Source organism: Poecile atricapillus, chromosome 5 (assembly GCF_030490865.1).
Source record: "Poecile atricapillus isolate bPoeAtr1 chromosome 5, bPoeAtr1.hap1, whole genome shotgun sequence".
Classification (NCBI taxonomy): domain Eukaryota; kingdom Metazoa; phylum Chordata; class Aves; order Passeriformes; family Paridae; genus Poecile; species Poecile atricapillus.
In genome coordinates, this window is record NC_081253.1 from 18,801,989 (window position 1) to 18,819,790 (window position 17,802).

The 17,802-nt window shown below is 39.4% G+C and overlaps 1 protein-coding gene across 8 annotated transcripts in view; it reads left to right on the forward strand.

Moving 5' to 3' along the window:
• The first annotated feature begins 12,025 nt into the window (after positions 1-12,025).
• Positions 12,026-17,802, forward strand: part of B3GALT1 (beta-1,3-galactosyltransferase 1) — a 175,892-nt gene continuing 170,115 nt past the window's right edge. For 7 of the 8 annotated variants that reach the window (XR_009277740.1, XR_009277741.1, XR_009277738.1 and 4 more), the window contains exon 1: positions 12,026-12,177. The gene's annotated coding sequence lies outside the window, so the exon portion shown is untranslated. Of the gene's footprint in view, positions 12,183-17,802 lie in introns of all 8 variants that reach the window. The other variant, XM_058839783.1, reaches the window with a different exon arrangement.

The window sequence follows — 17,802 nt, forward strand, 5'->3', positions numbered from 1 at the left end:
CATTATGGAGAGTAGAGAGACACAGCAACTAAAGCTGTAGCCATAAAATCTACATCACTTTTTGTCTTGATTTGTGAACTGTTATAAAATCAACACCAGCAAGCAAACCAACAGACAATGCTGAAAGAGGCCAAATTTTCTGCTGATGTCAAAAGGCATTACTATCATCAGTGAAAATATATTCATACTGCAATTATTTGGCCCATCCTTTTTGTATTTGTCTGCTAATACAATTTTCAGAGCAATTCAGAGATCAAGACAGAAGAGCAGCTGGCATTTTTCCAAGCCCAACACCATTCTTCTGCCCCTTACTGGTATGAAACTTTCTATTCATGTTTTGTACTTTACAGAGAAATAGTTTTCTTTATAATTAAATATGCTTCACAGAAGAAAAGGATTTTATAAAGTTATTAATGTAAATGTATGTACCTTAGTATTAAAATTCAGCCGAAGAAAGTATGAGGTCTGACAACTTAAATTATAAAAGTCACAAATAATTATGTCCATAGCATATTTGGTCCATATGAATGCACAGACTGAAGGTTACCACAAAAGGGGTAACCCCTACTGTGCATTTGGCTTGGCTGAGCAAGAATTCCTCATCAGAATTTCAAACATCCATCCCTGCTTATTGATATTTAAATTATATTGTACATTCAAAGATTATACATACATTATACTCAATTCCACTTGTACTAGAAAAACTTTTATTATCCTACCACATTTCACAAAATAATTGGTTATTGCAAATAAATGGAAGATATTGTACCTGGTGAAGTGAACAGTCCTTTCAAATGCATGGATTCCTGCAAAGGGAAAGGTAAGTAGTTTTTAACTTTTGAATTATTACTGTTAGCTGGACAAAAAGGAAGCCCTACAATAAACAGCTGAGATACCAGTTAACAGAAAATGGAAAATGTTCTAACAAAATATATGGACTGATACTGTTTAAATCAAATCATAACATGTCACTTAGACTAATTTGTAACCTTTTAATATGTGGTTGTAGAAACTGCAGATTCAGGAAAATGAAACATGCAAACTCTGTCAACAGAGAGTTTATCCCATGGAATGTCTAGTTGCCGATAAGCAAAATTTTCATAAATCGTGTTTCCGATGTCACCACTGCAGAAGTCAATTAAGGTAAGAAGTAACTGCATGTGCACTCACACAACCCTGCTTTGGAATATAAATAAAAAAAGATGGTGAAATTATTTTCAGCTGTAGGATTATTCAGCCTGTAGGATGCTGGGTTGATAGGGTGGTATTCTGAGTTCTCCTTTCCTTCTCTGCTCCAAACATCAGCACTGTGACATGGAACGAGTCCCTTAAATTCCTTATAAAACTGCTTCATGGCAGTACCTTCCAAATTCCTCCCCATATTACTTCCTACTGACTGTTGCAGACTTTCAGGACAGCATGAAACAGACGCAGTAGACACAGGAATTTGGGTGGAATTTAAGACATCTGAAGATCACCAAATTTTCTCTCAATTTTCCTCATTCATAAAATGAATTATGATAGTTCTCTGCATTAGCAAATCATTTTGTAACCTTTACATAAAATGTACAATTTATTGTACTGACTGAAAAGACCAGGAATTTTGATTTTAACATACTCTGGGGTTACTTATACATTGAATGAATGAAAATTTCCTTTACTTCATCTGGGAGGAGAATCCAGATATAATCAAACATAAATTTCTATCATTTGCACAAAGACTAAATTCTGCTGCTACTTCGTAGGAAAACTGAGGATTTGGATTTTCATAAGATGAAGAAAAATGGTCCAAAAAGCCCGGAAGTGCTGTGGAACATTTCTATTTGACGCTTATTCTGTGCAACGACTGAATGAGTTTATGTTCTTTCATAAATCACTAAGCATGACTATTTGCCTTCATTTTGACTTTGAAATTGTATGGGAATTTCTAATTAAAGATTTTAGATACTTATTTTTTGGGGGGGGTTGAGGGGGAAAGGGGGAGAAAGGGGAAGGTGTATGGTAATCTATCATATATAAAAGTATAAAACAATTTTCTTTCCATTTGGCAGCTTGGGAAATTATGCATCTCTCCATGGAAAAATATATTGTAAACCCCATTTTAAGCAACTTTTCAAATCAAAAGGAAATTATGATGAAGGTTTTGGACACAAGCAACATAAGGAATTATGGAATTCTAAAGATCAAGTTAGTTCAATTAAAAATAGTCAGGCTGAAGAAACAAATCCCATTAATAGTGCACCTGCTGATGCTAAACCAATTACAGAAGTAGATAAAGACTTGTACTCAGGTACTGAAGGTGCATGTCCTGATACTTTGGATAATAATTTGAAAAAATCCACAGAAAGAGGTAAATTAAAAATGATATGGCCTCCTTCAACAGGTGATGCAACACCTAAGAAAACATTTTCTATTGAAGAATCAGCTAAAGTAAATAAGTCAAAGTGGCCCCCAGAAGATTTTGCTCAAGAAGATTCTAGTTTGCATAGAAATAAACCTCTGGGCAACAAAAAGGAATCTCAGAAAAATCCCACTGTGATGGAGCAAAATAAAAACAACACCACAAATTCACAACAAAATCAACACTCATCCTTTTGCTCTCTGTCTGAGAAAGAAGGTAAAAATACCTGTCAAGCAAAGAAAAATGAAGCAGGCAATAAGGGGAAGGATGGGGAAGCAAGGAATGTGCAAGATAAGGTGATTAAACTAGAAGCATCAGAGAGTAGGGAGCAAAGTGGAAAGGATATTAATGAGGGTGATAATGTAATTGTGGATAGCCCTGGGAAGAAGCAAGTCAAACAAATAAACGAAACTGATAATTCAGAAGTTGTACAAGTCACTAACATTGATGATGTAACAGTACAAAAGAATTACAAAGAATGCAGCTTGAATAACAACAACAATAATAATTATGCCACTTTTTCACATCAAAATATTTCTACACAAAAAACAACTCTCTCAGCTATGTCTACCCCAAAGCCAGCATTAAGCCATGCTATTTGCACCAAATCACAGCATGCCTTTGCAAAACTGGACAGTCAGTCTGGAAATGAAGAAATATATGTGATGTATGAACCTCATGAGAGCTGTTCTAGCAACACTGTACTTGCACAGGATGAACAGAACTCAAAAGATGAAGATGCTGTTACTTCTAAGAGTCTTTCTCAATTTAACAATGATGCCACTTGTCAGAAGTCTCGTACTAGCAGCATGTTAGTTTTGAAGAAGGCAACTAACACACTCTCTGTTGATCCTGAGTTGTTATGCACTGGAAAAGAATCAGAATATGACAAAAATGACAAAAAGCTAAATACTATTTTGTCTGATGCTCTGAAGAAATCTTTTCTTAAAAAAGACAACCTGGTTTTAAACTGTGGTCTAATAGACTCCATAGATGTAAGTAAAAAATCCTGCAGTCCATATTTGAAAGAACATGGAAATTATGGTAGAGAACTGAATTACATTAACGCTTGTCAAGAAAGTGAAATAATCCAATTGGCAAAGACTGACATAAATACAAGCTTAGATTTACTGAGCTCAAGACATACTGCTGTTTCATCATTCCAAGGCAAGAAAGTCACGTTCAAATGGCTCACTGCCAATGAACAAATTAAAAAAAGTAGATTTTATGATGAAAATTAATAAAACATCCAAGTTGTCAGCTGTCTGTCACTCATTACAAAGTATTTCTTCAGTCTACTTATTTTAGTCTTTCATGGAGAATTTAATATCCAGAGATGACATAAAAAAATACAATTATACTGTCAATTACCCAGACTTTATCCAGTTAGTTTATATTTAAAGCAATGAAAATGTAGATTTTTTTCCATCTGTAATTATAAAACACCCCTTGTTTTTCCTATATTTCTGAACATTGCAAGGAATATTTTACTACACTATCCTGGAGAAACATAATCCATTTCAATATTTATTATTTGTAACAACTTCAGATGTGAAGCACCTGGTGTGCACAATGGAAGAAAAAATACTTCCATTGTTTTTTCTAATGTATTATTACTGTAACTGAGCTGTTGCTCCATGACATATTATGTATGCTGGTTGTGTTAGCTCATGCTAGAAAATCTGGGGTTTGGTTGAGATTTTGGGGGGGTTAATCTTTTTCGTTTCTGTTTTTACAATATCATGTAATACTTAGTTTGAAATGGATCATTACTGAATAGCAACCACAGCTGGTTGGTGAATAGCACTGTTTTGCTATATTCCGAGAGCTGCTACTAAGTTATGTTGAGTAACAGGGGAGAAAAAAGTGTGTAATTTTAACATTGGATAAAAACAAACATCCTAAATAGAACTGAAAGAGTGTTTGGGGACACTGGGCAATGAAGACTAGTGGTTATTTCAGTAACTAATTCAAAGTCATTTGAGCTGAAGCAGCTCTCCAGTGTCATATTTAAACCTGTACAAACTTATGCAAACTCTAGCACTTTTTTCCTTAAGACCTATGCTTATGGATTAATGTTTGCTCACTTAACACTATTCCATCTTGTATGATACAGCAACATATCATTTAACTGTTGACAATGCATAATAAAAAAGCTTTACAAAAAAAATATTTTGTGAATTTTTTAAATATGTATTTATACATACTATTTTCATTAAATAGTTTGTGAAATTCTTCACGCAATGACTAGTTTAAACCAAAGTGTCAGAGAGAAAGGGAATCATAATCAAAATGCATTTTTCAAAATAGTTCCTGAAGGGAAAAATTGCACTGATGAGTAGCAGTAAAATGAAACTTTTCTACATCATTATTTAGTACAGGAGACTGTCAGTCTGAGAAATATATTTTCACGGGCTATTATTGGCTAGTGAAGATGTTCTACTGCTTTTAGAACACAGCAGGGCTCATGTATTCTTCAGTACTGAAAAGCACCAATTACAGAGATTAAAGAGCCTGATTTAATGGCTGGGCCAGAGCTGCATTTTAGAGGACTTCTAAATTTGCAGTCCATTTGAAACTTCATTAATTGCAATTCATTAATTGGCACAAAAGCTTACTTAGAGTTACTTAAATTGTTTTTATAGGTGTGGCATATCCACTAATCCCTTTAAAGCCTTTCTAGAGGCAGGGGCAACCTCAAAACTCTCTAAAGAGACATAAATAACACTTTGACTATACCGCTGAAGTGCACTCCTCCTAAGTAAAAGACTAGCTGAATGCAAATGCTGGATTACTTTGAGAAGTTTAAATACCTTGTCTGTCTTCTGTTAAGCATTTACCTCCTTCATACATATCAGCAGGCAGACCTACACTAGTTATTTTAAATGACACAGCACTCAGGGTGGACAATAAAACCATGCTAAGGATCTGCTTTGTTCTAATGCAACATGTCTTGAAATATCCCTCCCATAAATAATTATAGTTCAGGCCTTATTTTCAAAGTGCAGGATAATTATCAGAATTACTTATAAAAGATTTGGGTTGCTTCAGTCAAGTATACCTCCAACTGGTAGGTATAATTGCAAAAACATTAGCTACCCTGGGTACACTCACAAAAACAGGAAAACATGAAGACAAAAACACAGATTAAAGCTTTTGTCTCTTTTCATGCTTTCATCCATTAAGAGGAACCTAAGTTAAATCCTTTGGGTAAATTTTATTGCCTTTCATGAACAGCATTTTACCTTGTATGTGGGTTACATTTGATGATTTTGACATGCAAAGCATTTTTAAAGAGAATGTTTTAAATGTTTTTAAAGAGAAGATCTGTATTAAATTTGGTTTAGAAACATAAACAAACTGACCTTACTCTTGGGCTTTCTAAAGCAGTAAATTACAATTCAGCCATGAAAGATTTGAATTTTTCAGTACAGTCTGTAAAGAAAAAAATAAGGTAGCTCTGTACTGTACTACTTTGGGGAAAGAGGATAAAAATTCCTGTTCCACATTGCTCCCTCACCTCCCCTCTCTTAGGGTAGGGTATGAGGGAGGAAAAAAAAGACTAAGGTCTTCTTAAATTCTTAAAAAGAAAGAATAAGGTCTATTAAAAATAATTTTTATTTTTAATCTCACTTTCATTAACTAAGTACACTGTAATTTTAAAAAGAGACATGAAAGATCTATTACACATTTCAGCAGGTGATTTTCAAAATCACATAATCTGTTCAAATTAAAAAAAAAAAACAAAACAAAAACAACCTAGGAAAATCTCAGAGTGTTTCAACACATTTTACCTGTAGGCTCTTGACACTGTAGCCATCACTATCAGTATCCATATAAAATTACTCTTAGACTGATGAAATGATACCTGTAACAGATGCTGATAAGAAATAATGTCCTATCACAACAAATACCTATGAAGGAGCCATTCCTTCCCCACAGAAACTGTATATTCCAAGTCAAAAAACAGGCTGTTTCTCCAGTCAAACTCACTAGAGAAAAAAGTTGACCAAACACAAAATTTCATGATCAAGTCATCTCTCAACAAAAATAGAGATGAATTTTCAGTAAACAAGATGAAATAGTTAAAAACTTTAAGGGGGAATGAAGGTATAGCTATACCAAGAGGGGATGGAACACTAAACAATGTACTTCAATATAGTGCTTGATAAATTAGATTGTCATCCTAATTGCAATACTGGTGCACATATCATAATAAAAATAAAACCCAATCTATATGAAATATCCTCTTACCACTTAAAATACGCCTCCAGTTTCTCTCTGTAATCACAATTAAGACCCCTACAGGACATTAGATAAAAAGGAAGAAATTGATAGCTATAAAGTCAGCTTATGCAGATGGACACAGAAAAAAGATTCTGCAGTTCCAATCTTAAGAGCTTTTGTACAGTTTTTCATAAAGCATATTAGAGAAATAGCACATAAACAGTGTCATACACTGTTCTAAACAGTGTTTAGAGTATCTCTATTACCTTCAATAAACTGGTTTTCTGCTTTGGTAGGACAGTACTGCTATACTGAAGGTTACAGATTGGGTCTGGGTGGCTTTGACTGAGAAAACCATTTTGCCAGCAGTGGTTCTTACGTGCCCAGAGAGAAGGTAATGAAAAGCTGCAGCCAGGCACTGGCAGCAATCCATGCTGACAGCATGCCATAAACCAGCAACAGCATGGACTCAGCTTCTTGGGCCAGAATAGGAAGCCTAAACTGTTAAGCCTGAGGTAGTATTTTTAATAATTCAATAAATCAAAATATTAAATAATTGTGCAAGTAGCAGGATTCATCCCTTCTGAGTTCTGAACAAGAGTCCCAAGAAAAACACTGTGTGATCACAAAATTAAAACTATACCAGATAGCTTTTGAGTTCAGGTATTTGCATTTTCAAATCTAATAATCTTTTAATGTAATACATGAGTATCATGTCTATAAGCATATAAATATATAGATACTCATGTATACATAAGTAGAATCACAAGCAATCAGTAAATTACTGTAACACTGGCTGTGTATATATAGAACTAGGAAGCTCAGTGCCACTGAACTGCTTCATAATGTGGTGGCTTCACTGCTTTCCCCCTCTTTCTCTACCACATATTCTGTGCTTCCTTTGGTTGCCCTTCTACTACCATTACAAGCTCCTTGGGACTAAGACTTTAGACAACTTTTTTATTCCAGATGATAAGAAAAAGCACACGGCCAAATATTCCTGATGCAGTTCTTTTATCTATGAATAAATTTTAGTACCAATATCCTCAGCCCCTTAGTGGACAGACATCCTTATCTATGAGGATGCCACTCCAGCAACAGAAACATGTGAGTAATTTTTCTTAAAATGCTCTTCAGTGAAAATAAGGGTAACAGAAACTCTCCTGTGTTTCAATCATAAAATAGTCCCAGTGATGACAATTCCAAGCTTTGCAGTGTTAGTATGAGGGAACATGACTCCCTTATTCTGCCAGCTGTGTAATTCAAGAAAATGGAAATTAAGGGCCAGTCACATTCCACTACTGGTCACATCCTCTTGCTGATAAGCAATCAGATGACACAGAACCAAGCTCTCTGGTTTATGAGCAGCAATTGCCAAACCATCCTCCTAGAGGATGAAAAATTGAAAAAAAATTAAACTGAATGCAATATTATAAAATAAGTGAAAACATTAATCATAATTAAACAGAACCACATTGATTTTTGCCAGCTGGATTCAGCCACAGACTGTGATGGGAAGGTTCTTCTCTCTTGGTTAACCCTGCTGAGAGCCAGATTAATCCTTTATAATTAACTTCTTAGGTAATAGTGCAAATATTTGTCAAAATAGTTGATCCACCACAAAATTAACTATGGGGTGGGGAACAGTGAAAATTCTAATATATTTAAAACAAAGATAAAAAACCCAAACTGACTGGATCAATGTGGGGGAGGTAGGGGAAGGAAAAAAAATGTTCTTTATATGAACAGGTCACTCATGCAAAGCAGAATTACTTGGACGTGAAAAATGGTCCTCCGCCCATCCATTCCTTTGCACAAAAGGCCTATCTTACATCACTGTTCAAGGCAGTTGCAATTAAATATATATTTATAGAATCTTTAAATACTTCTAAGTATATGCATTATGTTCACAGTGACATTGCTCTGAAGGACACAATGATATAAATGGAAGCTCTGCTTACAAGTGATCACTGCAGATATACAAATATCTTGAAGGACTCACTCTGCACACAAAGGAAGTCGCCTTGCTTTGTTTACAGGGAAATTAGCTCCCTCCAGCTGACACAGTACATAGGAGATAAAATTACAAAAGGAAACAGTTTCTCATGCAGTGTGAAATCAGATCCCAATGCACTTCCAGAAGAGTATATGAGGGGGCAAGTTTGTGGGGGCAAGAATCCTTTGTCTCCTTACTTGTCTATATAGAACCTAGCACATAACTGTGATTTGCATCTCACAGCATACATCTACATGATATTAACAAAAGGGATACCAAATTAGGCTGAATAATACTAGCAAATTGTAATACAGTTAAAAATAAATAATCAAATATTCCTCCCCCAGATCTACAAAACCAGTGCTGCATCTATGCATCAGTTAAGTATTAAAACCTTATCAGAAGGGAGAAGTGAAATGATGTTTATCTCTAAAAGGTTATTTTACAGTTTAATGTAAAAGATCTGCCAATAATAGTACACTTCAGTACTACCATACTGTTCTCCTAAAACCTGAGGTTAAAGCCTAAAAGACATACAGCAACTCTATTTCCTTTCTTCACAAAGGAATTTCAAGATAGTTCCTGCCATCTGCCAGAATCCCCAATACAAGCACAATATCCCTCAGTTCACATCTTGTTGGCTGTCTTAACAGTTAAAAAATTATTTCAGTAGGTGTAACTTCTAACTTCTGTCACTCCTGTTGATCCAGGACAGAAAGGACTGCTGCTGGCAGAGCTGAATGGAAATTATATTTCTTATACTGTTTCTGCTGTGAATAAGAGCAGCTCAGCTCATGTATGTCCTTTAGTATTTTCCAGGAGTGTGATGCTGTTTTTCAGAAAGAACTGTTGAACTCTTCTGTCTTATGGGACTGAAGGCTAAATTACAGTTTTGTGGGCTGAGATAAAAAAAAAAAAATTTAAAAAGTTAAAAAAAAAATCTCCTGATTTTATCAGGGGGACTGCTAAACTTTAGAATTTATTATGCGTACCATAAAGCACTTAAAGGAACAGACCCATATTTCAGGTGTGCTGCTTTTTTTTTCTTCATCTCTTTTCTGCTTTTAATTAGTTGGTGCTTCTATGCCTATAGCTGCATCTTCCTGTGAGTTGTCACCTTCCTCTAGTCAGTTCTGTAATATTTGTAAAACTGTCAAATGTAAATAAAGTGTGTTGGGCTTTGGGTTTCTTTCAAGATAATGATATAACTGATACCAAAAGTTTAAAATAACCCTGTTTTAACAAAGAGTAAAAAACCTGATACCTTAAATATATAATGGTACTATTAAAAAATGTACTTTCTCAAGGCTTGAAGCAGTTCCTGAAGTATTAAAACCCATTTGCTAGAAGAAAACATCTCTGACCTGTTGCAGTGTCTAAGCATATGAACATTTAAAACAACAGCAAACTCAATTGCCAACAAAAAAACAAAACCAAAAAGAGGTAAACTGTTGAAGAGTGTGAGATAAAGGGCACAACTTTCACGTTCAACAGTAGTAGCAGTTCTGAACTCAGCACAGATGAGGGTACCTGCATCTGGTACAACTAAACAAGCAACTCTGTCTATAAATTATATTTAATATTGTGGTATTAACAGTATTTCATTAAGGAATTAACAAACATTTGGTTATGACCAGATTAACTTGACAGATTATTTGATTTTAGAAACCGTTCTTAATAGGCATGAAATACAATGGCAAGACACTAGAATTAATAAATCTCCACACCCTTTTGAATCAGCAAATAAAGCACAAAACTAGTCAAGGAGTTCTACTTGACAAGCAAATTCCAAAAGAGTGGGTAAAGACCATTAACACTGAAAAGAACCCAGCAGTAAAATACATTTCTAAAACGTTTTCAAGCATTCCACCTGGCATTTTAGACAGACTGGAAAACATGAAAGAGACATTTATTCTTAGTAGTACTGAAATCTTAAGAGTCTAATAACTATTAGTTCTAGAAAAAGAGTAGTTGTTGTACTCCTCTCCTCCTGGCACATTCTCCCTTCCTCTGCTCCCCTAGATCTCTTGATCAGTTTCATTCCACCCTAACGTGAAGGGGTGATAACAGTGACTTATTGATCATTTGGAGTCCTTGGCCAAGAGGAAGTACAATATTCAGCGTTTCAATTTCTTCCTCCTCTAGTTTTCCCTTAAGATCATTTTTATCTTTGCAAGCACACTCTTCTACATTTTTCTTTCTTCACTGATTTACAGCTCTAATTCTATACCTGAATTTAGTATGTTACCTTTTATATATGTCAGGTACTGTTTCTTTACAACCTCCAAACCCATTTTGGTCAAGCTCCAGATTTACATTTCTTTAAGCGACCACAGGTAAGCCATTTATCGCCACAGGCCTCCAGTACCAAGCCCATGCCTCTTTCCTTAGTGCCTTACACCAATAATCCTCCACGGTTCATCCTCGATCTTCACTTCTCCAGGATCTGTGGTAACCTACCAGACCCATACACCTCTACAGTACATCCCTGCGGCCAGCGCGCAAAAGACCTCGTTCTACACGGAGCCACTGTGCAAACCTATGGATGTACCACATAAACAAGAGCTAGAAACAGGCACCTGCTCCACTGGCAAAAATCGCTGCTACCGCTGAACCAATTTAAACACAGGTGCGGGCAGGTGCGGAGCTGCCAGTGGGACAAGTTCCGAGGCCCTGCAAACTCGGTGCGAGCCCCGCAGCGCAGTGCGAGCCCGGCGATGGAGGGTCCCGCAGAGCGCAGCGCTGAGGCAGCCGCCGAGGACGCGGTCCTGTGCCCGCCGCGGCCGCGCCAAGGTCGGCGGCAGCCGGCAGCGGCCGCAGGGATGTTGCCGGCGGACACGGTTTCAGCACAGTGGAATTCCCCTAGGGAAAATACATCTTCTTCCACTAAATTTTACTTATTTTAAACCAAACGCCCTGGCGTGAAGCTCCATATTCCTGTGCACGCGGGGAGTGGGCGGCACACGCTCCCCCACCTGCACGGCCGGCCCTCAGCCCGCTCCCGTTTTCCAGAGCGACTGGGGATGGGCAAGGGTGGCCCAGCCGCGCGCGTTACCACCACCGGTACTCTCTGCCGGGGCTGGAGCGCATTCCGGAGAGCCCGCGGCGCTGCCCGGCGGGGACACCGGCCGCAGAGACACCGAGCACGCTGCCCCATCGGGGACACCGGCCGCTGGGGACACCGAGCACGCTGCCCCGGCGGAGACACCGCCGCAGGGACACCGAGCACCCTGTCCCGGCGGGGACACCGGCCGCGGGCACAGGGGCGGCGCGCGGCTCCCGCCGCCCGGAAGCGGCGCTGCCTCGCGGAGCGGCTCCCATTGGTCCGTTCCCTCCACAGCGTCCCGCCCCCTCGGCGCGGCGCGCGCGGCCATTGGCTGCCGGCGGTGCCAGTCGGCGAGGGCGAGCTCCGCCGGTGCCCGCGCTGCGCTCCCGCGCGGCGCGCGCTCTGCCGGCTGGTGCGGCTGCGGGCGGAGCAGGGATGCGCCCCGGCTGCGGGAGCGCGGCGCGGAGCGGCGGCAGCTCGGGCGACCGAGGGCGGCGAGCGCGGCCGGTAAGGTCCGACCGGGGGGAAGGCGGGTGCTCGTCGTCGTGCGCATCCCTTGCGTCCGGTGCTGAAGGGGCCGCCGGCAGCGCCGGGCTGCGGTGCCGGCACGGGCGGAGCGGCGAGCGGCCGAGATGCCGGGGGCGGCCGACGGCGCTGGGCCGCGATGGGCAGGGGTCGCGGACGGGCGCGGTCTCCCACCGCCCCTTGCCGTGCCCTTCGGCGCGGCGGTCCCCGGGAGGGACCGGCGGTGCGGTGGGAACTTCGTCTGCCCCCGCCCGGCTGGCGGCGGCCGGCGGTGCCTGCGGGTGCCGCGGCGGGGGGCGATATCAGCCCTCCAGTAGGGGCTGCGGCGCTGCCCCTCCGCTCCGCCGCCTCGGGAGGGCCGCCGAACGGTGCCGCCGAACGGTGGCTCCGGCGTTGCCGTGCGGGGCCGCCGGGGATGGTGGCTGGAAAGGCGGTGCCGCGGGTCCCGGCTGTGCCCCGCTCGGCAGCGGCAGCGCGGCCGTGCCCCGGGCCGGCGCTGCGCCCATCAGCGCGGCCGCGCTTCTCTTGGGGCGGGTTGAACTTCCCTTCAAGGGAGGATTTAACTCGAAGATGTTCCCGGACGCCCAACGGGGAGAGTCACACAACCGAAGGCGGCAGCGGTGGTGGCGTGGCCGCAGACTGGATCTTAAAGTTGTTAACACAGTTAGGTCGAAGAAAAGTTATTTTAAAGTAAGCGTATCGGTGATGGTTGATACCTGACCACTGGCTATTGAGACGGAGGAATTAGAAAGATGAAATCTCATTTATCCCTATGCACTCCTTTCCATTGTTCTTCACCCTACTACTTTTAGTGATAAAGACAGTATTGGAAGGCTCTGAACTGTGGTCAAATCATATTCATTTATATAAAAAACAGCCTTTAGATTCTCTTCAGAGAAGTCGTTGTAAACATTAAGTATCTTGATTATATAACATTTCAAGGAATCTGCTGAGGTGTTGCGAGACTTTGTGATAAAGAGCCTGATCTTCCAATCATAGAAATAAAGAGTTTTGACATTGCTTCAGTAGGAAGCAGGATAGCATCCACAATTAACAGATGAAGAGGAAATAGTTTGTGTTATCTGTTGGTTATTTTGCATCTCTTGGGTTAAGTATTTTAAACATTTAAACACTGTCTGCGGAAAATGTGAAGAGCATTTAGTTTGATTCAGGGGCTTTTGGTTTTTTTCCTCTGTACCTTTAAGCTTCCTTTTCTACTTTCTAGGAGTGTATTGATCTTGTTCACTCTTTCTTGATAGAGGATTCTGATTAGTTTGTTATAAGGATGTGTTCAGTCACGTGATGCAGAACGTGTTATCAGAAATGTTTTAAATCATGATAGCTGAAAGGGTGAATAACCAGTGCAAACACCATTGTAACACATACATGCTCTGCTTTGGAGAGCCAAAGCCCATTTTTATAGTTGTGGGGAAGGCACAGGTAAGTGTACAAGATTTGAGGTGTGGAATTTAGGGCTGGCACAGGTTAAACATTGTTCCCTCCCTGCATAGTTACCCACTAAATAACGTTTTTGGAAGAATATAAATTACTAATGAAGTTTCAGTTCTTGTACATCTCTGATTCTGGACAGATCTATACAGATGCAGCAAATGTCATGTTGTCCTACCAGTTTTTCAGAAAGTTCATTTAGTTAACCTGATTCAGTGTCGTCAGAGTATTTTAGATTAATGTAGAGAACAAGTATACATCCAAGTATGTCGCACGTAGTCATGATGCAATGTCTGAGATGCACTCGGTTTTGTTTGCCTGCCTTGTAACATAACCCATTTTTTCCTTATGTGCTTTTTTAATAAAGAAAATCACAAATTTTTGTGGTTGTTTTGTGGAAGACAGCAGACAAATCTTTGTAGATTACAGGCTGAAAACACTAAGCTTTCGCTCTGCCCTCCCTTGTGAGTGACACCAAATTTTAATCTAAACATTTAATTTGTGAATGGGTAAGCTGTAGAACCTTCAGCAGATGAGTAGACTTCATTTGTGACAGTCATTTCACTGGGGCTGTTCCCAAGAGAACATGCATGCAGGAGAATGTATGCCAGTGTATTTTCTACATAGCTAATCTTTGTCTTAAATACCTTTTCTAAAACATCAAAATATTTCAATGCTGCCATTTCAGAAGGGTGCTCAATTCAGTGTTTATTCATCTTCTTTGTCTGTTAATACATAATGAAATTTTTACTTATTTACTTTACAGCAGCAATCATTCCACCACTGAAGTCAATATAAGTGTATTATATATTGTTTAAAAATATTAATCAGCTGTATACTTATTAATATCCATAAGTATTATAATTACATAATGCTCATACCTAGTTAAAAGTTTGAGGAGAATGCAGAAGTTTCAGAAAATTTCAGGTTGCTTTTCGTGGTTTTCTTCTATATAAAGGAAAATGAGTCCTTCTGTATGCCTCCCAACACTCAGAGATATCCTGAATTTTACTCAGATGCTTTTGTAGTAGTAATTTTTACAGCGTAGTTTCACTATATGTAACATAATAAAAAATCGGGAACTGAAGCAGTCAATTTTGTCATGTTGTCCACCCTGTTGCTTATTTAGTTAAATAGGTAAAGATGGATACTAAGATATTATTGATGTTATTTGCCATGACTAGTAGGAAAATGATTTCTTTTGATACAGCTAGAGAAAACAAGAAGTATGCTTTTTAGAACTAAGCATATTTTAGAAATAAGTACATATGTACATTCAGTTGAACCAATGAAGAGCTGCAGAAGATCATGGAAAAGATGAATGAATGATGTATCTCCTAGTTTTATCAGATTATGCAAATGGTACACTGATCTTTTTGGAAAAGCTCATGCTGTTTTTGAATTGCAGTTAAAATATGGGCTCATAGCTGTTAGCTGTGTCTCCGTCAAACACAGCAATTCTAAATGCTGATGTATGGCAGCTCTGCAGAGCTCTAGATACACAGAAGTATAAAATTCTCAGCATCCAAGTGTTCTCTTTGTGGCTCCCCTACAGCCCTCAGAGGTTTCCAAATGCTGATACTATCTGCTGCTGCATAGCAGTGCCATGGGCATGGTGACCTAGAGTGCTCTGCTTGAACACCTCTGTCTCCTGAGAATGCCTTTCAAGGAACTTAGAAAAGGTCCTCTTAACAGGAATTCAGGTCCCAATGCTGACAGCACGGCTCTTCAACAGTGGGAGAGAGGCAAAGATGGGCAGGTGGCTCTTTGACTGTCAGACTGCAGATATGTTGGTGGAAGAGATCAGCTTTCCCCAGCACAACCAGGAGAAAGAAAGGATGTATGAGAGCCTTGGGCCTGTTAGTGGCTACTGTTAATACAGAGATGAATCGAGGCGTGATAATAAATGAACTACAGATCTCAATTATGAGACACCCCTCTTGTATCACTACTTAAAATGTAGAATTGCCAGGTATTGCATGTGTAGTGGGGAGTGGACACTTCTTAACCCTCTTGCATTCTGATTTTTGTAGCTCTCGACTCAAACTAGTGGGAATAATCTACATAGCTGTAATAGTTACTCATCAAAACTCTATTGTTCCCTTAAGGATTAAAATATGTAATTTAATGCATATATAAGTTTATAATTTAATGTATCACTACAAATATTTATGAAATACATAAGTATGCATTTTTTTCATCTGAAGAAGTTACCAAATACTGGTGAGGGAGCTAATGGTAAAGAGTGTAGTGAACGAAGAAAATGCTACATAACTGAAATCTTGTGAGAATACTGTTGAGAAATTCATTCATTTCTGTGGAGTGTTGCCAGCATACTTTTTCCTTTTGCAGGTGTTCTGTATTATCAGCAGTCTCAAAATATTGCAATTAGAATATGTCTATTTAATGTATACACAGTTTCTGTACAGGAAGGCAGAAAACACCCGATAGATACTGGCTTTTGCACTCACTTTTTGACTGCCATCTAAGTACTAGTAGGCTTTAAGTCTTACTATCTTTTGAGACTTTAGTAAAAATGTGAATGACTTACATGGCTAACCTTGCTTCCCTTTGAGCAGTTCTGCAGCTCAGCTCTTTGAGGGGCTGATGTTTGTTTCTTTTGTCCCTCAGCAGGTGCCTGCAGTTTCACTGAAACAGCTGATCTTGCTGTGGAACAACATCTGTGGCTTTTTGGGGTCACACTGCCTGGAGTAATGCAAATATTTCCTCCTAGGTCTGATCCTTATTTTTGTTTAAAGACATAGTACTAATTTACTGCTTAGCATAGGATTTTGTGTTGCAATTTATACTGAAGGACTGCTGTTATTCAGATCTGACCTCCATCTTTCACAGCTTCTAAGAAGCAGGGGTGTAACCTTCATGGATTTTTCAGAGCTCAGTAGAAGATACTGAAGGCAACTGAAGTGAAGAACATCAGAAGATCTCTGCTGTGTCAGACCAGTGGACCTTCATACTGGGGCTTCAGTCTCTGACAGTGACATTAAGGGATGCTGTTAGGGACTATACACAAACCTACCCATTTTATGAACCTATTCTCTTGTACTCATCCTGCATACTTGATTGTCATATTGTGGATGGTGGCTATATATCTGCTCAGTGATTTTAGAGCCCATTTGTGGACCTGCAAACCAAGAACTTGTCTTTTTCAAACTTGCTGATGCTTTACTATCTTCACAACCTTCTGTGGCAGCAAGTTCCAGAAGCTTACTACCGCCTTTGTAAAGAAGTACTTAATTCTTTATAAACTAATGTGCTAGCTTTGTAAAAGGTCGCTTAGTTCTATTACTAAAGGATTTAGCAAGCAGCTTTACATTAGTTTATTTACCATCTTCATGTTTTGTTTGATCAAATCTTGTTTCAGTCTTCTTTTCTAACTAAAGAGCTCCTCAAGTCTCTTTTTCTAAGGCAGGCACTTCATCCTTTTGATATTTTATTCTCTGACTAGAGTCTGTTCTTGAGATGCAAAGACCAGAAGTACTTGAGACGTGGATGGACCAAGGTTGTATAAATGTGCACTGACTTCTTCTCGATGCTTTTCCTCATGGTACCCAATGTTTTGCTAGGGTTTTTCTTGCTTTTGTACATAAGGATCTGTCAATAATGACTGCTGGATTTTTTTCTCCAGTCATTTGTCAGTATGTGACTGAAATTTTCCATGCGATGTATTAGCCTACATACATCTACATTGAAGCTCATTTGTCATCTTTTTGTCCACTCTGAGTCCTGCTCAGCGCTTCTGGAGCTCTTTGCCATCACAGTGGAATTAGTTCCATGCTCAAAGACAACTTCTTGTCTTTGTCTCAATTTTGTCAACAGTACCTTACCTTATGAGTTTTTTAGCATGTATGTCTGTGAGGAATAAAAGTGTCGTGGCATATAAGACAAGGGTGTTCAGAGAGTTAAAAATAATTTGATTATAACACAGGCTTTGGTTTTTAGCTGGGAGGTTTTTTTGTTTTTTGTTTGGTTGTTGTTTTTTTTTTTTTAACCTCAATAAACTCAGACAGGTTAGTGCTGTATCCAGAAATCCAGACCAGATAAAACAGAGAGAAAACTCTAAAAAATGACGTTCCTAGCACTTATTCCAACTGCAATGAATGGGGAAGTGGGAGTGGTGATATATAGTATTTGATCCAT